This window comes from Podarcis tiliguerta (genome assembly GCF_965153285.1).
Source record: "Podarcis tiliguerta genome assembly, chromosome: 3".
NCBI classification, from domain to species: Eukaryota; Metazoa; Chordata; class Lepidosauria; order Squamata; family Lacertidae; genus Podarcis; species Podarcis tiliguerta.
This window is the reverse complement of record NC_139536.1, coordinates 117,335,151-117,361,770: the sequence shown is the minus strand read 5'-3', so window position 1 is coordinate 117,361,770 and position 26,620 is coordinate 117,335,151.

The window sequence follows — 26,620 nt, the reverse complement described above, 5'->3', positions numbered from 1 at the left end:
CCGTGCTTCGGGCGGGAGGCTGCCGCCCCAAAACTCGCGCGCTCGGCGGGACCTCCCGTCGGGCGCGCAAGGCTTGCAGACACGCCCCCGAAGCACGGGGAGTCCTCCGGAGGGTTCCCCGTGCTTCGGGCGGCAGGCTGCTGCCCGCAAGCCTTGTGAGCCTGTGGGAACTCCCACAGGGCTTGCAAGGCTTGTGGATAGCTTCTTGAAGCCTGGAGAGCGAGAGGGGTCGGTGCGCACCGATGCCTCTCGCTCTCCCGGCTTCAGCGAAAGCCTGCATTCGCCCCATAGGACGCACACACATTTCCCCTTCATTTTTGGAGGGGAAAAAGTGCGTCCTATGGGGCGAAAAATACGGTATGTAATCCAGCAGATTAAATTCAGCAGAGTTTGGCTCAGATCAGACACATTTGCAGGCATGGGGTGGCCTCCTTGGACTCTCCTGCAGAGCACCCAGCATCCTCAAGACTCTCGACTATCATTTTGCACTGATGTTATTAGACATTAATCTTCATTTCATCTATTTTATAACTTTTATAAATTAGATATAACTCAGCCTTTCACATTTTCTCCAGGTTTGTGCACTTACTGCTGGCCAGTGTTAGATTTCAGAGGGAAGGTTTTTTCTGTTTTCTTTGTATCTGCTTGTTTGTATCTGCTGTATTTGCATTTGATCATTGCTCATTCTGTATTGAATGCTTTTGCGTGCTATGCCCTGATATGCGCGTGTTTGTTTAAAAAAGAATAAAGCATTTTAAAAACTAAAACGTATCTGACTGGAATGTACAGTACTGCTGCAGAAGCAAGTAGCTGTGACTACAAAGTGAACTGTGTGGATGTGGAGGTCCCTGATCCTCTTTAGAAAGCTTCTCCCAAACAGGGAGTGGGGCTGGGATTTCTCTAGCTGCTCTTCAAAAGTCTGTCCAGCTCCAAGGAAGAAAGAGTTATGTCTGGAATATTTCACTCCAGCTTTCAGAGAGCAGCTTTGTGTATCGCTTGATGTGTGAGCCCTCGATGAATAGCAATAGCAGTTTAAACTGTTTATTCCTTTCTTAGCAATAATGTTTAGGTTGGGGAAAGCCTTCCAAGATATATAGAATTTCTCATGCTGAGTAAGGGCTCCTTCACTTTTTGCTACTGCTGCTGCCGCTTTCCACACTATGGACGCTATTATTATATGTCCGTTTCCATTCATACCTCGATAGTAGAAGGACTCTCAATGTTTTTATAATAATATAAGCCTCTTATTTTTCAGGGTGTATAACTCAGCTGTTAAAAAAAAGCCCTAGGCTGAAAGTTGGCATCTGAATGTCAGCAGGGAAAATTAAGTCTATGTATGTGTTTTCAGAACTTTTTAAAAAATCCATTCAGCTTGTGATGATATAAAAGGGAAGTATGGGGGGGTGAAGTTTGATGTTTTCATATTCTTTTCTTAGGCTTTTAAAAATAAAATAAGAATAATAGAAGAAAGCTTTCTTTTCTAAGCTGAAAACATTTGATATATCTTTAAATAACTTGAATTGTCTTATTTTTCAGTATTACATGTAAAAAGAAGTAAAATAAATAATTTTAGTTAATAAGCTTGCTCCATTTCCCCCACCCTTTACTGTTCCTTCGGACATTTCTTACAGAATCAAAATAAGCCCCAAGTAAACCTCCTGTTCCCTGGATCCCAGGGTGCTCCCGTCCCTAACTGCCCTTCACAGCGCCTGCACCAAAACTTTCCAAAAGGACTCTGTAATAGTAGTAGCAATGGCATTTATACTGCAGTTTGAGGTGTTGAACATGCTTTATACATGTTCTTAGTAACTTTTACATCAGCTCTGAAAGGTAGGTAGGTCATTGTGTTACCATGTTCATAGTTTTATCCAAAGTTTCAAGAGATCCTAGTAACCCACATGAACCTTGGAAATGAAGAACCGCCTGACACTTTCTAGTGATGCACAGACAATCATTCCTGAATTCTGCTGAAATCGAAAATGGCGCACAGACATTCAGAGCAGCCTGGACAGACTCTAACCACACGCAAACCTAGAGGGAGCTCCTAAGCTTCTTCAGAAGATGTGCTATGAAGCCATATCCTTCAGGCAAATAAAAATAGCTTGCATCTGGATCTTGTGTTTTTGAAGCCAGGGGGTGGGGTGGGGGGAGAGAAGACTGTGCTCCCAACAGACCACATTTTGTTTTGATCTGAAGCACAAAAGGAAGGTGGTTGTTGTTGTTGTTGTTGTAATAAGTCATTCTTTTTACAAATGCAGTTCAGCTCTTCATCGGCAATTCAGCCGAGAAGAGAATTAGGGGAATTTCTACTGATGTTTCCAGTGCAAACGGCAGCCCAGCCTGCCTATTTATTTTTAAAACATTGTTGATCCAAATTCATAGTAGATTAATGGAGACATGTATTGACTCCTGCAGAAATGGAAGATGACAGTGTGCTTGTTAGGAACCTGAAGAGATTATGACCCAAGTCTTGTTTTATTTCTATGTTTGTCATTAAAAAATTGACAACATTTTTGTGAGTTTTCAAATTTCATATCCATATAAGTGGGATCAATGTAGGCTATGTGTATACTAGTGGGCTGCTGAAAATAATTTCATTGCGTAAAATAGGAAGAGTTAGGTATGTGTCCATGACCAAGTATGTGATGCCATCAAATAGATTATTGTTATGAGTTGGGGGGCAGGGGAGGCTGTATGCCCGAGATTGTTCTAATTCCTGGATCCAGCAAGGACTAAACTCTAAGCAAGGATTCAAATTGTTGAAATAGTTTTGCCTTATGAAGTTTTGACCTCTAGGCCTTACATAGTTCCCTCCATACCGGAAGCACTGCCTCTCCCCATACAAACCGCCCCATACCCTGTGCTTGTCATCCCGCACCCTTCTCTGTGCCCCCCCCCCCCCAGAGGTTCAGAGGGTGACAATGCAAGATCTGGCCTTTTCTGCGATGGCTTCGCATTTGTGGAATGCTCTCCCCAGAGAGGCTTGCCTGGTGCCTAAGAATATGTAACGGTGACGCCAGCAAAAGCATTCCTCCTTCGGCCATTAAACAATCTGTGGCCTGTTAAATGTGGAGGGACTGTCTTGTGATTTTTTTTTTTTTTGTCATTGTTTTATTGCCTTTGCATTATTATGTAAATTATGTAAATTGTGGAAACGTCAGATCAAGGGCAGTATATAAACTGAATACATAGTAATAATAAATAATAATTTAATTTTAAGACTCCTGTTACATTTTTTCACATAGGTTCAGAACAGGTTACAATATTCTTATCTCATTTTCTCTTCAGAACAATCTTGATTAACAGATCTTGAATTACTGAAAGCTGGTCCATGGATTAGTGAGAATTGTTTTTCAGGAGTTTGAAACATTTGCTTCTCAAATCCAAACAATTTATGAACTCCAACAATTTCCTAGGCTACCATATCACCATATCCTACGGCACCATTCACATGCTTATTGCTCAGAAGGCTGAGTAACTGCAAAATTATCACACAAACCAATGCCATAAAAGATGCCAAGTCTTTTTACTTATGAAGAAAATGTATTTTGCTGGTGTTGAGTGTTGAGTGTGTCCTTTGGTACTGTTTTGAGTAGCAAAAATGCACCTTTGCTTAGGGATATCCTTGAAAATGGAATATCAAAGAGATTTTTTTTTTATCTGCCTGTTTTGTCCTCCCATCGCAACAAGGAATTTTGCTATGAATGCTTTTTGCTTTCCTTCTTTACAACAAAAGGTTTTTCGTTTTGATTTTAACACATGCATATGATATATATATAAATAGATACATAATTTGCTTTCCAGTTTACATATTTATCATAGCTTCATAGCTTTCCTTTTTTCCTGAAGTGTTATTTCTTGACTTTGTTTTTAAGGTGCTACAAAAAGCTAACAAGGGTAATTCTCTGGTAATTCACTAACTCAGTTTGTAATTCTCTGTTGATGGCTTGACATATGCATGACTGTCATGCGCCACAATAAAGAATTACACATTAGTTGACAAAAATATTGAAAAGACTTGTGCAAAATAAGCCAATTGCAGCAAAATGGAAAATATGGAAAAAGGGGAATAAATGACCTAATGGACTGAGGCACATTCATACTTCCCTACCAGTGTTAGTGGCCTTGGGCAATCATTAAGTACCAAACTTCCGAACTTAACAGTTTTTGGTTATTCACTTGAAAACTTAAGATAGTAATGTTTCCTTCCTTTCAAGGGCTGTAGGACTGTTCCAATTTGTTAATGTTAGTTAACTTGAAAAATGAGACGTGTTACTGTTGGAGACCATGAAAAAGGCTAATATATAATATAACAAGGCTGAGGGTTTTTTTTGGGGGGGGGGCATAAATGCCAAATGCAGAATCTTAAATTTCATCATATTGTTAGACTTGTATTCCTGCTGGCAGCTAGGACAAGCTCATTATCATACTATGTGATAAATTTGCACAAATTGCACAGAGTTGAATTTATCCCTGGAAACCACAGGTCGGAGAGCCAGGAACATAGCGCATCACTGCTATGATTCTGCCCGTTCCTTGAGAAAAGGTCTCTGTACTGGGAGAGACAGTCCTCAAAATTTTTACATTAGGATCCTCCCCTGAATCATGATTAGCCACCTCTTAACAAAATTTATTGCTACTGATTCTCGGATTTCCCCCCCTTTCCTTTCCTTTTTTTAAAAAAGGTGCTTCTATGATTATTGTCTGTTTAAAGCGGACTCTTTCCTGCAACAGGACATCTTTTCAAATTGGAAATATTAGGTATAAATATAAAATAATAACTATAAGTAAATGTGAAGAATGAAGACAGAAGCCCTGTACAGGCTATGTGGAATTTAAGTGCACACGGAAGTCCAGAATTGTAACTGCTGTCCCAGCTCTGGTGTGTAGCCTCTGTCCCTGCAATCTCCATCCTCCCAAACAGGCAATGTGGCTTTGGCAGAGCAGGACTGGCACCAAGGGCCTCTTGCAACCCAAGGTGCTTGGCCAGTCTGAGAGCAGAGATAATGGTGCAAGAGTCCCACAGAGAGACCCTCCCAGATGAGAAACACCTTCAAAATCAAACTGTCCTAAAAGGCTCTGTAAATGAAGGATGCCAATTGACTTGGAGAACATTGCTTGATAGCTGGGCTTAGCCTTAGCCACAATCCAGAACCCATTTCAAGAGATTGAAGACTCAGCGTCACATGCTGCATTTTGGTCTGGGTCTAACTGTACTCATAATGCCTCTATTTTTGTCAATATAAGCAAGTAAAATAGCTCTTTAAAAACCCTCATACCTTAAAGTGCTTTTTACCCAGCAACACTGAAATATGCAGAGTACTGTGTATATATATATATATATATATATATATATATATATATATATATATGAAAGCATAGCAAGGTGAAAAGGAGAATAGCTTTTATTGCGAAGACGGCATGCCACAGGGATATCAAGTTCTCCTCAAAGTAGCCAGATTCTTTGCAGCATGCTGCAAGCTCTAAAGCTCTGTTGCCACCTTGTGGACTAGGCCGATGAGGCTGTATTTATGCATGTGCGTGTGTTTGTGCATACGTCTAGTTTCATCTGCCTCATTAGCACATTTCAATGAACTGTGTTAATCTTTTCTAAGAATCTGAAGTAAGAAACAGCTATTCCATGTGGCAGCAGAGCCCCATAAGCTTCTGTGTGGGGTTCTATGTATCTCAAAAGCATACGTACTCAAATGTTATTTAGTTGATAACTGGTCATCTTAGCTGTGGGAGCCATCAATACTTTTTGACTCCAGGAGATAAGTCCAGTGAGGCAGGGAGAGGATAGGGCTTGGCAGCCTCTAAGGTGGAAGGCAGCCCGTGTCTTATTGGCCTCAGAGCATCCTACCTGGGCACAGATGGCTGGTCTCCGGGAGCTGTGTGAACGCTCCTGATCCGTCAGCATGCAGGCACCTTCACTGGGCTTCCTCCCCTTCCTCCAGCACCTACTAGTGCACCCATGTTATGCTCAGGTATCCCACCCCACCCCACCTTCCGGGCAATGTCTCCTGAAGACAGTTGCCTTGGCTGCCAGTTTGGAAAAAAACTAAGCCTACACCTGTTCAGAGTCCCTGGGGTGCTTCCGGAAAGCCACACTTTTGTGTGAAACTCTCAGACATTTATCTATTATTTCAAATTTATAACCCACACTTTCTCTCCAAAGGTGACTCACAAAAATATACAAAAACATTTTAATATGATGTAAAATATTCATAAAATTGTCAGCTAAAGGCCTGCGTGAATGGATGGATAGCTAAAAAGTATTTATATCCTTCCTGAATGCAGGTCAAGGTGAGGACTGTCTGGCTTTCCATAGCCAGGGTGCTGCCACTGAGATTGCCCTGCTTTTCTATCCCCAACTGATCACAACCAGCCTTTCTAAAATATGTTATCTCTGTGCATCTCCAGTTCCCAGAGCCACACGTCTGGGGTTTCTTCGCTGGAGCAAGGTGGGATATTGCTCATTGGCGCTTGGTTTCTAGGAAGAAAATGGTCATGGCTCACGCTTTGTTGCAAGTTTCTTGTGCTGCCCTCATTTCTGGAATGTGAGGGCTTTTTGTGGTAATTCAGTTTGGAGTCACGAAACGCCAACAAGAAAGCAAAACAGGGCAATGCTCGATTTTAAAGGAATGAATAAGGGACTACATAATTTACTTGGCATTTGAAACATGAATTTCAGTTCAGTACTACAACATGGATAGCTCTTGATTTTAAACATGTGTAAATGAGACTGGAATTAAAACTCATAATGCAGTCTTAGCAGGGGAATATAATTATGTAGACATTTTTTTTAAAATCATCACAGTTTCTAATCTCTTTGCCAAGTTGCTCTGACCTATAGGCAGGAACAGATCAATTTTATGTGTTGCTATTGCAAAAGCAAGGGACGCGGGTGGCGCTGTGGGTAAAACCTCAGCGCCTAGGACTTGCCGATCGCATGGTCGGCGGTTCGAATCCCCGCGGCGGGGTGCGCTCCCGTCTTTCGGTCCCAGCGCCTGCCAACCTAGCAGTTCAAAAGCACTCTCGGGTGCAAGTAGATAAATAGGGACCGCTTACTAGCGGGAAGGTAAACAGTGTTTCCGTGTGCGGCTCTGGCTCGCCAGAGCAGCGATGTCACGCTGGCCACGTGACCCGGAAGTGTCTTCGGACAGCGCTGGCCCCCGGCCTCTTGAGTGAGATGGGCGCACAACCCTAGAGTCTGGCAAGACTGGCCCGTACGGGCAGGGGTACCTTTACCTTTTATTGCAAAAGCAAAGAAAAGCAAAAAAGGAAAAGGAAAAGGAAAAGGAAAAGGAAAAGGAAAAGGAAAAGGAAAAGGAAAGGAAAGGAAAGGAAAGGAAAGGAAAGAAAAGAAAAGACATCTCCTTGTCTTCACAGCCTCTACAATAGTTTATTATACTTCTCCAAATTCTTAGCACCTTATCTTTTCTTTTCTTTAAATTTCTAAAATGAAATCCTAAAAACAAAAATTGCAAGGAAAATGCCAATCATCATAAGAAACAAGGGAGAACTGTTCTGAATGGTGATGCTTTCTTATTGTGCAAGTGTATCTGTGTAATGCATGTGCACAGTGACTTGATGGGAGAGTTTGTGTGTCCACTGTCCCCATGTGTACACAAAATGTCTGCCATCCACTGGCAATCGGGGTAGAAAAATCTGCATTTAATTGCTGATGTTGGGAAAATAATCAGAAGCATAAATGGACATCCGAAAAGCACATTCCTGACTTGTCTGGCTGTTGAACATTGTTCTATTAAAAAGTTTATCAAAAACATTAAACGATAAGTAAAAACAAATCACTACAGTATCTTTTTTTACTTACAGTAGTTTTAAATTTGAGGGTGTTTCCTACCTTTGCCAAGAAAAAGGTTTGATGAGGACCGTTGGGCCTTTTTGACAAGAGAGCTTTGTTTTTAATTATTTCTACTGCAGAAAATCCTTTTGGTGTTTGGATTCCCCCCCCCCCCGAACTCCATGCAGATAAAATTCACTGCATCTCAGCATTTTCCTCTGCCTCCCCCCTAGCTCCCCCCCCCCATCAGAAGTGTTATTTATTGTCCCTTTGCTACCTTTTATGCAGTTAAATGACTGGCCACATTTCATTTCAAACAGAACCCAACGGAATTCCATTTTATATTTTTTATTTCAAAAGCATGGAAGATCATCACAGGACTTTCAGCACCAGCAATGGGGAATTGTTTTTGCTCCCTTCCTCTTCCCTTCGCTATTTTGTATGTTGCCCTGTAAACATCCCCTCAGTCCCACCAGGGGGAAAAGGTAGTTTGCTCGTTTGAAATGGGCTTGCTGTTGCCTTTTAAGTACCTTCAGAAACCAGGAGCTGGAGCCAAAGGAGGTCTAGAGCAGAATGTTTCCTTTCTGTGGGACCAAACACAGGAGAAGTTGCCAGTAGGTGGTCACAGTTCAGAGGCTTCAAAATGCAGATTAAGCCCAGCTGAGCCTTGCCAAACCTTTTTCAACCCCGTCGAAGTCCAAAATAAATTCACACCTCCTCATTTCTGTCCTATTAATCAATCAATTCAAGAAACTACAGTCTGTGGTGGGTATCAGTCAGAGGCTAGTCTGTTCCTTTGGGCTGATGAACAGAATGAATGTTTTCATATATTTTAAAATTAATTTTATTTCCTGCATCTATACTTTTAATTCCACCCACCCACCCAAGAATGCGACTGTGACTACCTGTTGTCAGGGAGGACATAAATTCAAAAAGTTAAAATAACGGCATATTCCACTATTTATTTACTTTTAAATCAAAATAGCAATCTAAAAAAAAAGAGGAGGGAACTGTGAAGCCTGCTTGGTATAAATGTACAATAAGAAGATTTATTTTTTTCATTTGGTTCTGTGAAGCTTCTAAGATTTCAAAATGGTTTAGGAACACAAATTTAATTGTTTATACCACCTATTTGTGATGGATCAATAAAGTCATAAGATGAAACGACCTTAAAAATTATGTCAGTTTGATAGTCCTGATTTTTGGTTTTTGAAATGTTCCTACTCACCTAGTCAGCAAGCTGAGCTTATGAGGTGACGGATCACATTTGGCCCCTTGATGTTGTATATATCCATCATAACTAGTACCCACTGGGAGCATTATCTTCCAGAAATTGGTGCTGTTGGCATCCATCCGTCTTGGGAGACAATGGAGGGGTGCGCCTTTGGGGGGTGAAGTCAAACTGTTGGAAGAGCCTGCTGTGGAGAGACATGTTTTGTTGCAGCTGGGGGAAATGAAGGCGTCCGGTTGCGTTGCTGCAGATGCACCGTGGCGCTTCTTCTCTCTGTGCTCCTCCCAGTGGCCGTTCCTCCTCTGGTCACTGCTGTGGATGTGAGACCTGACTGTCTGTGTCCAGGCACTGCACTCCTCGGCAAGGGGCTCCCACACTGCAGGGTTGACGTTGCCAGCCCTCATGCCACATTATCTCCTGCTCTTGTGATCATAGTCCCCCCTCCTTTCACTAGGCATGAGGCAAAGGTTTAAATAATAGAATCATAGAGTTGGAAGGGACCACGATGGTCATCTAGTCCAGGGTTTCCCAACCTTGGGTCTCTAGCTGTCTTTGGACTACAATTCCCATCATCCCTGACCACTGGTCTTGCTAGCTAGGGATGATGCAGCTGTCCAAAAACAGCTGGTGACCCAAGGTTGGGAAACATTGATCTAGTCCAACCCCCTGCAATGCAGAAATCTTTTGCCCAACCTGGGGCTCAATCCCACAACCCTGAGAGTAAGATTCTCATGAGCCATTTTACTAATGGGAGAATTCAGAGGGAAGAATAAAACATCACTGGCCTGAAAGTAGGGCATTTATATCACCTCCCTGGCCCTTACTGGACTTTCTAGGAATGGAGGAGCCTGGCGAAAATGTCAGTGTGATTCCTTCCCCCAACATCCTCACTAGCTGTTTGATAAGCAGCACAGCTTTTTAAAAAGTGTTTAAAAATATTCTGGGTGGAATGTACAATCTTTATGCCCTGGATTGAAACTAAGAAAATATACAGCCATGGAAGCTGGATGCAATGAATACTGCTCTGTCCATAAAGCCAACATCAGCATTCAGATACCAAGGAGATAGGTGTTTTATAAATACTTGAGGGAAGGAGACAGACAAGCTGTTTATACAAGCAACAGCCGTTTGTTCTGACTCAAAGTTTTAGGCTAAATAGCAATTATAGATGAGTCCCTAGAAGCTCCACACACACCCCAGCTGAAATATGCTTGACCGACTAAGTGGTCAAAAGGTTTGGGGAATGTGTGCACTTGACTACTAGTGGGCTCATCCCACCCAACCCTAAAAGGGACTTTCCCCTTGGACATTAGTTTTGTTTAATGTATTATTATTCATATCTCACTTTTCTGTAGAAAATAACTAACTTACTGGGCAAAATAAAAATAGAAATGCAAAATAATTCGTAAAACTTGTTAAAACAATCCGCACAGCCCCTCTGCTATATGTACCCTAAATGGCCTCGGCCCCATATGCCTGAAGGAGCGTCTCCACCTCCATCATCCACCCCAGACACTGAGGTCCAGCTCTGAGGGCCTTTGGGCAATTCCCTCACTGCAAGTTACAGGGAACCAGGCACAGGGACTTCTTGGTGGTGGTGCCCACCCTGTGGAACGCCCTCCTGTCAGATGTCAAGGAGACAAAAAACTATACAACTTTCAGAGGACATTTGAAGGCAATTTGCACAAACAAGTCATCACTTGATATTGCAGGTGTGCAACCCCTCAGGTTGCATTTTAAAAAACTGAGGCATTTGTTTATTTATGTAATATGTATATTGCCCTTCATCATAAGATCTCAGAATAAAAACAGGATAAAAGCAAGTAAATAAATAAAACAAAACGGGGGGGGGGGAACCCTTCCCACAGAAACATTGAAAATGCTGTAGAGTATTAATTGGCCCAAGGCCTGGTTGAAGAGGAGTGTTTTCACCTGGCCCCTAAAAATATATAATGAAGGCGCTAGGCAAATCCATGAAGGATCGGCATATCAGTAGGTTCTTGCCATATCTATGCCTGGAGCCTCCACTTCCTGAGGCAGCAGCCATCTGATTATTAGATGCCCAGGCAAACAGGAGGAGATGGCAGCCTCCACCGTGCCGTGCTTGTGGTATTGTTGGAAACTAGGTGGATCCAACAAAGCAATTTTATGTTTTTACACTTTTGATAGCAACAAAGGGAATAGGAAACTTGTGATCCTCTAACTGCAGTCAGCCCAAGCCAGGGTGGCCAATGGGGAAGGCTGCAGAGAGGGGCCGGCCCCCAATATCTCCCATCCCTGGCGTATGGCATCTTTCCCTTGAAACGTAGCTCATGTTTACGCCAACTAAACATAGTGTAGCACTGAATGGCTACACAAACTGAACTGGATGAACAATTAATCTTTGGAAGAATTCCATTTGATTTTGATATGTTTCTGTAACGGAACGTGGCCGAGCAGCCCCAGAGTTTACGCTTCCTTTTCCATAAAGTCATTATGCCTCATTTCTCACCCTCACTCTTCATAATGAAATATGGTGTCTCAGGCAGTTCCCTCAAAATGGTTACACCATACTCTCAAGGTCAAAAAGGACTGGAAAGCTAGAGATTAGGAGCAGCATTGCACATAGCCTCTTGTTCCGGACTTTCCATTATTACCAAGCTCTTCCAAGAGACTGGTCTATTCAGATAAAAGGATTTGCTGTAAATGGTTAATGAATAGCCACCTAGTGCTGTGATGAATTGTTTAATAATGCTTGCATACTGATTGGTTTTACTACAATCATCCTTAATTATCCTTCATTCTAACCACAAAAGCCTTAATGGATTGACCTAATAACTTCATTGTTCAGTTGTTGTTATTTTTACCCACAGAGTTCACCTACTGAAAACAGGAAATGCCCTAGAAGGAAGACAACTAAACACAAGCCTCTTTGAGCTTCCATACATCCTCCATGATAAAAGGTAGTCCTGACACCACCAAGACAGTGCACAGAAAGGAGCATATCAGATCTAAAATACAAAAGGAAGTGAACAAGGGAAGAGATGAAGAGAACCTGAACTTGAGAACAGAGGGTGGGGAACTGAGTCAGAGTTGGAGCCTGGGCAGCTGCTGGAGTTGTGACCTGCCCAAACCAAAGGTCAAGTCCCAAGGCTCAAGTAGGAGCACTGAGGATGGACAACCCTGTCAGTTTCAGTTTCTCATTTTTCTAACCTTATGTTCAGTTCTCTGTATTTCCACAGCAGTTTGCAATGTTTTTAATTATGAAAATTGCCAGCATTTTAGTACGAATTTCTCCCAAATTTTGTTTTTGAAAGCCATTTCCCAAATTTGCAGTTTTTGAAAGCCATTTCTGCTGAGGTATTTTTGTATGTTGTTTTTCACAAATATATGCATGTTTATGCACACTTTCTCCTAGTCTATGCATTTTTGTGCAGGTTAGTTGCATTGCATTATGACTTCAGAAAAGAGCAAATTTCAGATAAGAATTGTGTTTTGTCTTTATTGTGGTTCAAGAAGTGTGAATTGGGAAGTGGCAAAGCAAAGAGCATCAAGCACCGCCCTCAAGGATACTTGTGGCCTGGAGACCACCAGGCAAGTTCTTCAGATGCAGGGAGTGTGGGGAATCCCCTTTCCCTATTTGAGCTGACCCCAATTAATCTTTCTGTAGTTGTATATTATAAAGGTTGAAACAATATGCCTTCCATGGTGTCTGCCTCTTTCTTGTTGCCACAGGAATTTCTTTCTCATATGTTTTTAGTCTGGTTTCTGGAGGCCTGATAGAGGCTAATAATTACTTGTCCTCATTTAACCTCTGCATAGCTTCTTTTGTGGTAAAACCAAAAATGTCTTGAAATGTTTGTGAAGAACTCAGCAAGAAAAAAATATATAACTGTGAATGGCTATTTGCATTACTGCTTGTGAGCTGCTCACTGATGTTGCCCAGGAACATCACAGCCCAATGCCCTTTTAGAACATGCCATTACATCACCATTTTATGTGAGGTTTACCTTGTCCCAAACGAAGAGGGCCAATGTGTTTCTGGTCAAATTTGGAATACTAGGCAGATGACAATGAGAGCTGAAGGGCTTCTGTCTTTCCTTCTACTAAATGAATCTCTAGCAATAAGATTCTATAATAGTGTGATTCTGTGACATGAGAATTTGACACACATGGAGCCGTAACACTGTTAAAAGCATGTTTCTTCATGGCATTCTTTAGCATAGGAGCCATTTTTGCTTGTTAATTACATATTGCTTCCATACAGACAACAACTGTGGCCTAACATATAACAGACAAAGCCCTAAACAACTTTTGGATGTCATTTCCTTGAAAGAACACCTCCGCATGTATAGATCCCTTTAGATCACTAGTCTTTGGAGGAGATCCGGTTGCCCATATCACAGCCTTCAGAACTTCATCTAGCAGTAACAGGGAGACGGACCTTCTCCACAGTGAGCCCACTTCTGGAATGAACTCCCCTGTGCTGTACGACCGGCACCAGCAGCTGTGTGGTTTTGGTGCCCATTGGGAACACATCTCCTTGCCCTGAAGTCCCAACATATCATTAGAGGGAGCAAATCAAAAGGGCAATTTGTCATAATGAGAAAGGTGGAGTGAAATGAGGGTCAAGGCCTGCACGTCAATATTATTGTCAATATTATTGCCTTCACCAGCAAAAAGGCTGAAGTGGGGGGGGGGGAGTGTTCCTTCCAGTGTCATTGCTCTATTGGGGCTTGAGGTTTCACTAAAAATAGGTTGGTGTAACTCTCATGCTTGCCCTGAAGTACAATGGGAAATGTATTTCTGTGAGGGCAGAACTACATGTTATGCCTCTCACGTGGATGCAGTGAAAAAGCAACGTTCTGTGTCAAGGTCTGCGCTGTAACATTTAAGAATACTCACCCCTGGATTGTGACATCACCGTATTGTGTGTTTACTGCTCCTGCCACTGACAAGAAGTGTGGGCAGGAAAATGCACACAGTTATGATATCACAGCACAGGTAGTGTTCCGTGCTGTTCTGCCCTGATGTTGCTGGAGATTTCAGAAACCATTGCCACCACGGCCTACCATAGTCTTGAACTGTTTTTACAGAAAACAGCAAACAAGCCTCCAAGTTTCCTTGAGAGTTTTATTATAAAGTCATTTTGTAGTATTGATGAGCCTTTTGGATATAGGAACCAGCCTGAGAAGAGGGATTCTCTAGAATGCAATTTCTAGGAGCAAGTGAATTTTTAACACACCAAACTCTCTGCCTCTCTCTTTTGCAGTGTCTTGCTTTATATCAGAACAATCAGCCCTATAATCTCTAGAAAGAAATCATTTTAAAGAAAGATTGAGAGCAAGCTTTTGAACTTGGCTAGTTACTCTCAAAGCTCCAGGTCTCAGAAAGAGAAGATGGAATCTATATCAGTTCAGTAGAGAAGACTTAATAGTTTATTTGAAAGAAAAGAGGTGCCAAGGGACTGGCCTGGAGTAAATGCAATCCATGCCACAAGACTAGGGCTGAGATGATGTCAAGGACTAGCAGATTTGCAGTAAAATTTGCTTTTGACAGTAGGCAAGGTCTTGGAGTCATTAGTAAGGGATGAGATCACAAAACATCTGGAAAAATATGAGCTGATATAAAGTAGCAAGCAAGCTTTCTGGAAAGAAAACTCTTGTTTGACAAATCTGATGGAAATTTCTGAGGACATAAAAAAAAATCAACAAAAGAATGACATGTTGAGAGTAATCTCCTTGGGTTTCACAAATGTATTCAGCAATCTAGAAGACACGTTAACCAATACATGCTATTGCATATGCGTGCCTGGAAAGCGCAGAGGAAAGACACCTCCTTTGAATGAATCAGGGGCATATAGTGTGATTAATCGCAGGCTGAAGAGTACTAGGTAATGGGTCACATAGAAAGGAGATTATTTAGCCCCACTAGTGTTTGGCAATGCTTTTCATATTGGATGCATTGACACTTCCCATCACAGTCTAAAACGATTTTACAGAATAAATAATTTTGAAATTGAATACAATATTCAAGATTTTAAATATGAATTGGATTATTTATTTAGATACTCGCTAAACCCAAGTGAAAAGCCTTCACTTTTTGCACATACTCCCAGTTAGCACTTCAAGTACAATCCCCCGCCCCCCAGCAATAAGGGGGAAAGAGAACATTCTGGAGCAAGAGGAAGCTGGGCTTCACATGCTGTAATAATCCCAGTCAGAAAACAGAAATATTCTATATTTCTAAGGAAGCTAGTAAGTGCTTAAAGTAAGCATTCCTGCTATTGAGACTGTAGCGAGACTTACTTCAGAGTAAGTCCCATTTAATGCAGTGGGACTTACTTCTGATTAAACACACAATTTTGGGCTTTTCATACACTTCTACATTTGTTTTAATAAGTAACTATCTCAGAGGTGTATTGCTCTTTGTTACAACAACTCAAATGTAGAAATAAGACCATCAGCCATTTGCTATATGTCAGGGTGTTTATAACTGATGATCTGGCATTGGGGCAAGAATGCAGTGTGTCTATACTATTAGTTACTGTTAATATGGAAAACCCTTAACAGCTTGGGAACAGTTTACCTACAAGGTGGTCTTACCCCAAATGTGCCCACCTGACTGCTTCAATCAGCAGAATTGGCACGATGGCAAGTGCCCCGTGATACGTGCACCGCGTCTGTCGGAACTCGGTCATTTAGTGTGGCAGCACCTGCACTTAGGAACGCCCTGCCTATTGAGGTGCCTTCACTGGACTCTTTCTTGCACCTCCTAAAACACTCTTGTTTGGGCAAGTCTACCCAGATGCTTAGAAAGTTTAGGCAATTTTAACCTGTTTTAGCATTTTAACTTTTGTATGTTTTTAAGTAGGGTTGTAAATTTTTATTAATGTTACTGTTCTATCTTTTATAAACTGCTTTGGGTTTTTTTAGAATCAAGCGGTATATAAATTTTATGAAATAAATAAATAAAAGAGTTGCTTATGATCTATCTTCACAGAGGAATGCTTTATATTAGATCTACCATTTAAAGCATCCCAAGATTGCCTTCAAATGTTATGTTTTCCTGTTTGCGTTTTAAACATGCATGTAGGGAAGCAGCCGAAAGATGCACATCTTATGTAATGATAAATATATCTGCCATAGCTGAGACGTGCATCTTTTAATGTCAGCGGGATCTTCAAGAGCTTCTGCATATGTGTGGTCTGAGCCTTGAAAAGGGGTGAGGAGACACATCTTTCAGTCACGACCTGACTTCATTTTCAAATGTGGACAAGGAAATGGGAAGCTGGCTCTGGGGTTGAGATTGCCAAAGCAAAACCAAGGCAGGACTGAATGCAACTATGTTGTTACAATATAGAGACACATTCTCTCAACGTTTTTAGAGAGCAGAGCACTGTGTCAGGAAAGTGGAGGCCATGAAACAGTCCTTCTTAATGCCTGATAGCAACTTCTTGGTTGCCACGTAGTGAACTTTGTGGGTGAGTTCAGTGGATCATATTTTCACTGGGCAGGAAGATTCAAGGATGCCTTGGAATTCAAAGCAGCTTACCTTTCATAGCTGTCAACCTTCCCTTTTTTGCGGGAAATTCCCTTATTCCAGCGCCGTTTCCCGCTGCTATCCCGGATTGTTAGATATCCCGTAGACTGTCCCCGGGACAGGTGAGGCTGAAGATCCCTTATTTTCAAATCTGAAAGTTGACAGGTATGTTACCTTTTGAGTGTAGGTATTGCACTGGAGAGTCAGTCAGTTTTGAGGCAGGCCACTAAGGAACTTGGACAAACATAAAAGTGATAAAAACATATAGAAGAAAGGTAACTTCTCCACAGCAACCAGAGTACAGTTCAACGCAAAGTTAAGCACTCTTAAGAACTGCTGGTTTCAATGGGAGTGTCAGGCTACGAATCTTACCTGGGAATATGTTACATTGAAACCAGTAGGATTTACTTCTGAGTAAATATTGCCCTGTAAAGCACATACTGAAATAAATGACGTTTAAAAGTACTTCGCTTTGGCTGAAGTGTGCCCACTGTTTTTATTGTTATGTAACTTTTACAATGGCTAGATTTGATTTTCTTCATGGAAAATTTCTCCCTAGCTAAGAATTGGGGTGGAATCTACACACATGTTTAAAACGTTGTGAAAATGCTTTTTTAAAAATCATTTTGACAAATTCATTGAATTTGCGAATGTGAGCTATATCACCATCTAGTGTCACAATTGTATATTACAGTTTACAACACATTCAAAATGTTTTATTTGCAGCTGTATAGCTGAGTCCCAGTTTTCAGACCTTCAGACAATTGATTTTTTTTCAGGAAAAGTTATAAAATGCTTCATACAGGACAATTTATATAATGAAAGCGCTAGCTGCAGCATTTCCAGATGTGCAGTCAGCAGGGGTGCCAATAAACTGTTGCAAAGGACCCAGTGTGCCACCAGGGGCCCAGACTGAGCATGCTCTAGATGCTGCAGAATAGAAGTTAGGAAGCAAAATGTGCAGGCACCAGCACAAGCAATTGCTATGTGAGATGTGAGCCTGCTTCCATCCCTCACTGAAACTGGAGCTAGAGAGCAAATTTAGAGTTCTACAAGTCCAAGGTGAAGAGACTTCCTGATTCACTTTGAAGCCGTTTCTGGGACTTCCCTGGTGCATGAGTCATTCTAAAGAATTCTCTCTATGGAGGACTGCCAAGTTCATTTTAAAGCTCCCTACCCCCACAATCTTCCCTGGTAGAAAAAGGATGGTTCCCCAGAGAAATCCTGAGTCAGGTGTAACTGTGCCCGGGCAGTAGTATTTACATCTAACACTAAAAGGTAACAGCAAAATTAATCCTCTGTCAAACTTTGGTTTAATTTCCTGCACTAACTGTTACCATTTTATGAGTATGTAATTGTCAGGGAACTGCCACCAGTGTCCGAGGGAGAGAGCAAGCTCCAAAGGGATCCCAGAGAGCGTCCCGGGAGTGGGAGAGGCAGCCCGTCTTCTGGGGAAGAGAACCAACGTAGCTCCGTGGAGAAGGGGGGCAGATGGGGGAATCGGCGAGGCGGTCCCATGATTCCTTGCCGGGGACCAGCGGGGAGAGGAAGGGTCCTCCGCTGCCTACGCCCTCCTTGCGCAGAAGGCTTCCGCGCAGGGCGAGTAGGAAGAGACTTGGCGTCAAAGAGCTTCTTTGCTGGAAGAAGTTTAAGAAACGCCCACTGACGGATTCTGCCAGTGATTGAGACAGTCATGGGCGAGTGGCTGCCCGGACAGGAAAGGTTCACTCAGGTAACCCAGCCAGAGGTTGGGACAAGCTTACACATGAGCAACCCCTAGAATCATTACAGTAATATTAAAACAAATTAATGCCAATACAGTCCATCACCTGCTGAGAGTCTGAGGGTCCTGCTCCCGCCTCTTCCCACCAGGCCGAGGGCAGGGCCTGAAAGACTACGAAAGGACAGCTGCTGCCCAGCAGAGCGCTCTGTTTGCATTCTTTTAAACTGCTTTTAAATTGTGTTTTTTACACGTATTTTAATGTTGTAAACTGCCCTGGGACCTTATGGTGAAGGGTAGGTAAATAATAAAAACAACAACAACCTATCTATTAGGAGCTATTCACACTAAAACACTGATGAATTTCAAACGAGATTGACTCTATACCCCAAATTGAGAAATTAAGCCATATCACACGGCATAAGTTTTTGAATTCATATACTGATTACACCTATACATCAGTTGCCGCCCCCCCCCCCAAAAAAAAACCCACACCAATGGTTCAATTGCACATTAATCTCCAAGAGGGTGGGAGGTAATCTTTCCTTTGTTTCCTTGGTTTTAAATGGAGCTAAGCTGGAACATCTTCGTTTTCTTTTGCATATTTAATATGTTTCCTGACAGCATTAGTTTTAAAAACATGCTTTGTAACAGAAATTGACTTGGTAGGCACTTCCACATGTCAGCTTTCCTAGCAATCATACCAAAAGAAGTGCCTCATTGAAGTGGTGCCTGTGATCACTGGGGCTTGCAGCTTCTGCCACAAGGCCTCTTTCTCTACTAGTACAGATCCAGTGAGCAAATCTGGGCTGGCAGCAATCAGCACATGGATTTCCACAGACATCTTGGGCTGTCAGGCACCAGCATCCCTGTCACCTGCAGAAGCACCTCAATGGCTGAAGAAAGCAGTTTTGATTTCAGGAGGCCCAACAATAATTTCTATGGAACGAAAGCAGCAAAATCTAAAGCTGGAAAAAATGTACCTTCTAAATCCTGAGAACAGCCCATTCTTCTCAATTTCGCACTTTCAGCTTAAGAACTCTAGATATTTAGTCAATGTGCCTGTTTTCACAGCTGTTTTTGTTTTCCCTAATGTACTAGAATTAAAATCTTGATTGGTGTTATAGTCTCTCTCCCTTTTAAGAATTCAGAAAAGACTTTCACTCTTTAATTAGGACAATGCATTTCATCATTTTCTTGATGGAAAAACACATGGCACCCACTTCCTGGATGTTCAAGATGGGAGGGGAGCAGCGCTATTTCAACTGCAGTACACACTTCTCCCCAGTCTTCTGATGGGAGAAATTCCCACCAACTCCCTTGCATATGAAAAGAAGGCGACCAGGTTTCATCAACGGTGTCTCTCTTTATAACACCTTTTGCAACCCTTCTAAGCTCAGGTAGTCGCTCTGAAATCCAAATATTGTTGAACCATGCCTCAAGGAGTAGATCAGCCTGGGATTTCCAAAAATACTGTATCAGCAATAGTTTTCCTCTTTCCAATGTACAGTGGTACCTTGGTTTACGAACTTAATCTGCTCCAGAAGTCCTCTCTTATACCAAAGTGCACTTAAACCAAGGCTTTCCCATAGAAAGTAATAGAAAACAGATTAAACCATTCCAGACGATGAAAAGCAACCCCTAAAACAGCGATTTCACATGAATTTTACTATCTAACGAGGCCATTGATCTATAAAATGAAAGCAATAATCAATGTACTGTACTATAAAATAAATAAAAGTATTGTAGATGATAAAAATTAAAATTAAAAAATTTTCTTACTAATGATGGTCATTTCTTTGGATGTTTCTGCAGTCACACTGTCAATCAATCAATCAGTATTTGTACTGAGGTCCACACAGATTCCATGCACCCCTCTCCCCACGCTGCTGTGGGAAATGCTCCCTAGAGCTTGTAGGCGAGAGGCTGATTCTTCCACTCTAAGTCGCTCACTACCATCCGGATTTCCAGGAGCTGACAGCTCCTTAGTCTCCCAAAGTAGAAAATGGCTTTTTCAGAGCATCAGAGTTAAACCCCCATTCATTCTTATCTCCGGAGTGAATTCAGTAGCCAAGACTGATGTCTTGGCTATCATCAATCAATCATCATGTAATGATCTCCATCAGCAACCTGCCAACAGAAGATGTTCTGTCCACCATGTTCCTCCTCCAGAAGCTCCAATAATCAAACTTTTTTCCCAAAACATATTTTCGTTCCTCTATTGCCTATATTGGGGCAAGTTATCTTATTATAGTGCATTCAAAACTGTGAGCTTCATCCACACATGAGTGCTTTCAATTTTATTCCTCCAAAATCTATCTCAAAAGCAGTGGGTGGTATTTGATGGAATATAATCACACCGTGTAATATTGTCCCCTCCCGTCTGTTAATACTTAGCCACCCACCATAAGTTCTGAAAAATTGAGTTCCATTGCAGCCATGTATGCAGGTCTTTGTTTAGCTGTACTCAGCCTGGGCCAGCAGGGCCAATAGATACAGGGGGAGCTGTAGTTCAGCAACATCTGCAAGGCACAAGGTTGGGAGCTGCAGATCTAGTCCAACACTGTTGCTAGCATCATCTAGCCAAACGACTGGAAGCTCGGAAGGAGAGTATGATGTTGTTTTGCCCTCCTTCTCCCCCCAATTTGTTATTCAAATGTACTCGCTCTTGAGCTGGTTTTACAATAGGCGTTGAAGGAGAAATCATCATGCTTCATTCACTCACAATTTCCTGGGACTGCAATTCATTTGAAATTCTCCCATGTTTTCCCAGTGTTTCCATCCAACTTCTTAACAACAGTAAACCCTCTCTTTTTTAAACATTTGATGGGTTGTATCGGGCAGTCATGCTTAAATAAGCACTTAGCATTAAACAAATGTACATAAGGATAATTTGGAAATCCACCCTCCCAAATGGCTGCTCAGGTGAATGAGAGCATATGCACTGTAATAATAATAATAATAATAATAATAATAATAATAACAATAATAATAATAATAATTTATTTATACCCCGCCCTCCCCAAGCTCAGGGCGGCTAGCAACCAATAATAAAAACAAGTTGATGTAGCCATGCCATACCTAGTGGATGTGGATGGAACACAGCAAGGCAAATATCCATTAAAAGTGCAATGTCCCCAACAGTATGTAAAGCCAATGCCAATTCCACTTCTAGCTTACAGCAGAAGAGCAATGATTTATTAACAGTGGGGATTGCTTGTTTGGAAGCAGCCTTGGTCCACAGAGCTGCATGTGGGTGCCCTTCTCAAGACTGGGAATCAAAGGGTGGGGTGTTATACAACTGAACTGAACTAAATTTGGCTAGTAGCTGTTTATAGACCTATTCTTCATGAACTTGCCTAACCCTTACAGCCCTGACCTTTTCTTCACTTTTTCCTCCAGTTATAATGGTGGGAAGAGAATCCTGGTGAGATGTAGATGCTCACTGCTGGGATTAGCGCCCTGTACTCATGGAATGTGGTGGTTGTTGTCAACACCATAATTTGTTTGGTTATTTGCAGACTGTGTGGATTAGAAAGCCAGGCGATACTTAGAATGAAGATGATATAAAAGGCAAAGTGAATGATTGAAACAAGATGGAAAGCATGGCATCACATTTAAGCACCATTGTAAGATTAGAAACAACAGCAAACAGAAACCTGTTTTGCCAGAATCATTTTTTCAACAAACATGTAGCATGGCATTTGGAACATGCTGTGTTGAGGAGATTGAAGATTGATTATGGTTTCATATCTAGCATTCCTGAGTAAACTGAGAACTACAGACATCACTGACTGCTTAGGGTGGGGGATGTCTGGCTATTTTTCATTCAAGTCCTGGACAAAAGCATTGCCTTAGAGAGACCTGAGCAGCCTATAGGAAGCTCCACAGGGTCGTTTTCAAGGCTTGTGGGAGCTGTGGAAATCCTGAGCTGGTCTCCCAGGGGAATTCCAAGCCTTGAGAGTCAGGAGCATGAGCAGTTTGTCAGCTGGTTCTCAAGAATCCCTCCCTGGGAGTGTCCCTTTTGTGTCACCCCTCCTCCATCCATGTGACTGCACAGTGCCAGGGATGCAGGTATAGTTGGAGGTAAACACAATCTGAAGATCGCTATCACAGGCAATATTGCCATAATCAGCTCCTATTTCTGATACCTGACACCTTCAAGAAATGATTTTACTACATTGGAAGACAACAAGAAAAAACTCCTAGCAGGGCTTGAGTTTGAAAAGAATTCATATTCTGCAAATAATTTGATGTTATACTATACTACACTGAAATGTTTAAATGTTTCTTTGGCTGTCCTTGAAATGTCCCACCACATTTGCCATCCTCTCCTGCCACACACTCTGAGAACCACTAAGTTATAGGGATGGAAAACCAAAATTCTAGTAATACTTGGTTGGCAATGAGGCTGGCAGAACTCGGTGGAAGAACTCACTTCTGCATGAATGAATTTACAACTTGGCATTTTGTACACTTTTTGCTTTCCCAAAATGCCCAGAATCATTATGCACAACAGAATCCTTGCACAAGCTTTGGATAAATAGAGCCCTGCTGTAGAATACTCTTAAGGATTAGTGCAGAATTGTGCCATTTCCTGAAATTCTGGGTCTTTGTTTTAAACTCCAGTAAATCTGTGTCGCCTATTTTTCTTGAACTTCATGAAAACAAAGCCCCTGAGCTCTTGGCTGATATACAGCAGATGATTCAGCTCCACCATTGATAGTATTTTTACCTGAACAAAGCCTGCTTCAGAAGGGGGAATGTGGAACAGCTGCTTCTGCCTACATGAGCTTCATCCTTTCAGTTGCCTCACTGGGCAGACCTGTGCATCTGACCCCAACATCTGGCTCCCTATATTCTCAGCAGCTCAGCCCATATTCTCTACTGCTCAGCTTGCAATTTCATTTAAATCATTCCTTAAAAATGCTTCCCAAGAGCCCCAGCTTAAATGGGGTAGTGGTGATTTCTTATAGGAAAATCTCTCCTATACTGCGCCCTAACATGGCATTTGCCTGCCAAACGGCTCTTTCTCCCAGGCTGTCATGAAACGTGCCCCTTCCTTTGTGCCAAGAAAACTTCCGTGGTGGGGCTTGATCCACAATGCAGCAAAGCGACATGGAGGATGTGTTCAAGACACTACGATACCCTGCTCCCCAAAGTTGCTTTGCAAAATACCTACACTTATAGCTCTGAACAATAGTGATGTAATACCCTATTTATAGTCCATGGTGGGTGAGTGTGGCCCAGTTGGGTCAAAGTCCAGGGCTTCAGTTGGAATACAGAGTTCTCAGATCCAAGCTCACCTCCGTTCCCCTCGGGATGCCACTGGAACACCGGCAAGGGCGGGGGATGGGCGAATGACTTGCTTTACCCTTTGAACTGCCTGATGACCCCCCTCCCACATGTTGTATGCTCCAGAACTCACTTTTGCCTTCCAATGCCAATGTAACCAGGGGGAAATTCTTTTCCCATCAATAATTCAATAAATAACCAGGAATGTTGTTCATGAAGCATTTCCAAGAGAAACCTTGCTTGAACCTCTACCAACTTCTCCCCTCGCCATACATCCAGTCCTCAGCCATAAGACCTTCTCAGTTCCATCCTGCTAAAGCGCAGTTCTGCTTCTGATGCTAATAACTCAATGCTCCCATAGTAAAGAAAAGCCAACAGACAAAAGTGCTGTCCTCAGCGTCAGGCAACCCTATTGTCCTCTTAAATTAGGTTGGCGGGAGTGAGGTTCAAATATGTTTGAGCCTAGCATTTCTCCGTTTCAAAATAAAAGTTTCACTAAGCAAGAATGCAATCCAGCCCACTAAGCGCCACAGGGAAGATCTCTGAATTATTTCAAGAAAAGGGTAGGTGCACATAAAAAAAGGTAAAGGTAATGGACCCCTGACAGTTAAGCCCAGTCGCGAACGACTCTGGGGTTGCAGCGCTCATTTTGCTTTACTGGCCAAGGGTGACAACGTTTGCCCGCAGAAAGGTTTATATAGCTATAAAACTTCAAAACAAGCTTATGCTCAAATGATATCATCCCTCAGGCAAAAAATATTATTGATGCTTGGACTCTAAAGGAACAAATCTACCTCTTGAATTGGATTGATCAGAGATCAATTAGCTGTTTGTGTGTTGTGCAGCGAAGTAAGCAACCTTATTTTGCACCAATAATCAGCAAATATCAGTGTTCTTGCACACAAACTGGAGTCATAGCACCACCTGTTGACAAATACAAAATGTTCCCTTAAGATGTAGCACCCATGTCAAAAGGGCTTGTGCTCCCTACCAGCTGCAGAGTCCAAGCTTGTTATTCGTTTTTCTACATAAATGAGTACTAGCCATTCCCACATGGGCTCATCCAGACCTCCTCTCATCCCAGGCCTAGGAAGTGGTTTTCCCCTTGCCCTGCTCCTTTCCCAGGGAAAACCAGCTCTTCAGTGCTGAGCAACCTGCAATCACACTTTGCTCCAATCCAGTGCTAAAGAGCGGTTTTCCTCAGGGGAAAGCAGTGGAACAAGAGGAAGTGTGGGTAAAATGTACATTAGCTTCTCTACCCACTTTGCCTTTGGTCCTGCTCCCCAGCTGTGTCTGAACATTTCCTCAAGGAAGACCAACACACCAGGGCCATCATGGATCTGGACCTCAGAAAGTCAAGCAGCTTCTCTTAGGTGTGACTCAGGGTGTGTTCCCACTGGTGCCTCAGAGTGCAGTTCAGTCCTCATCTCCCCCACCCAACTCATTTAGAGTGACTTTATTTTATTGGTATTGTTACTGTCTTTTTTAAAATGTAGTGTTTCTTGTAAGCCACCTTGGAAGGATTTGTATCCTGAAAGTTGGGAGGTAAATAATTGTAATAAGTACAGGCAACTCCTCATTTACACAGGGTTACATTCCAAACCCACATGCGTGTCAGTGAAATTGCATAAAATCAGGAGTTGCCTTTACAGTGGTACCTTGGTTGTCAAATGGCTTACTTGTCGAACAAATCGGCTCCTGAACACCGCAAACCCAGAAGTCAGTTTTTCAGTTTGCAAATGTTTTTTGGAAGCCAAACGTCCAACACAGCTTCCGCGGCTTCTGATTGAGTGCAGGAAGCTCCTGCAGCCAATCAGAAGCTGCACCTTGGTTTTTGAACTGTTCCGGGAGATTAAGTTCGACAACCAAGATCCCACCGCATTTCCTTTCAGGACAAAGCTCTGCAGCCCATCCAGCTTGCAAGAGCCGGAGGAGCAGCGGGTGAGCAGTCTCAACAAGCCTTTGGCTCACGAGGAGACCCTCCCCAGAGCCCAAAGAGGATGTCTGGAGAGGGTCTCCTTGTGAGCCGGAGGTGTAGTGGGGCTTTGCTGAGGCCCTTCAGGTCTCTCCCCCCTCTTCCAGGTTTCTGGAGCCACATGTATGCACGGTTACACATGAATTGAATATGCCTCTGAATATTACCTCCATTATCAGAGGCCACGAATCCCAGCTGCCATGGGGTGTTAAGGGAGGGGCAGTACCTCTGGTGGGGGACACGTCCTGCTCCTTCTGGGGTAGTTTGTTCACCTTTGGTCCCCACCCTGCACTCAGCTCTCACCTGTGGCTCCTAGAAGCTGCCAGCACGGGACAGCAGCCACACCCCAAGGAACAGCTTCAACTAGCCGTCTAAACCAGGCAAGGGCAGCTGATGGGTCTCAAACCTTGGGTGAGTTGGGAATTTTCCTTGCATGCGGAGACAGGCTATGGTGGATGGAGCGGAGGAGACCAAGAGTGTCTGTTGGTGGTAGGCACAACCTGTAAAGAGAACTGCAAATGTGCCCAGTGTAACCATAGCAGAGACAAATACAAAGGCTTTAAAAAATATCTAGACAAGACAACTGCAGGAGTAGATGAACTTATTTCCCCTCGTCTAGTTCTAAATTACATAAAAGCTACTTAAATCTGACCCAGCATTTTGAGAGTAAAATGTTAGAATAAACATTTGATTTTGGGCAAGAGATGTGGGACATAATATAATGATGGAGGATTGGGAGAGGCTATGGAAGAAAGGATACACAGAGGAATTATACCAGAAAGATATGGATGTCTCGTACACCCCAGGTAGTGTGGTTGCTGACCTTGAGCCAGACATCCTGGAGAGTGAAGTCAAATGGGCCTTAGAAAGCATTGCAAATAACAAGGCCAGTGGAAGTGATGGTATTCCAGCTGAACTATTTAAAATTTTAAAAGATGATGCTGTTAAGGTGCCAGCATGGGACAGCAGCCACACCCCAAGGAACAGCTTCAACTAGCCGTCTAAACCAACCGTCAATATGCCAGCAAGTTTGGAAAACTCAGCAGTGGCCAGAGGATTGGAGAAGATCAG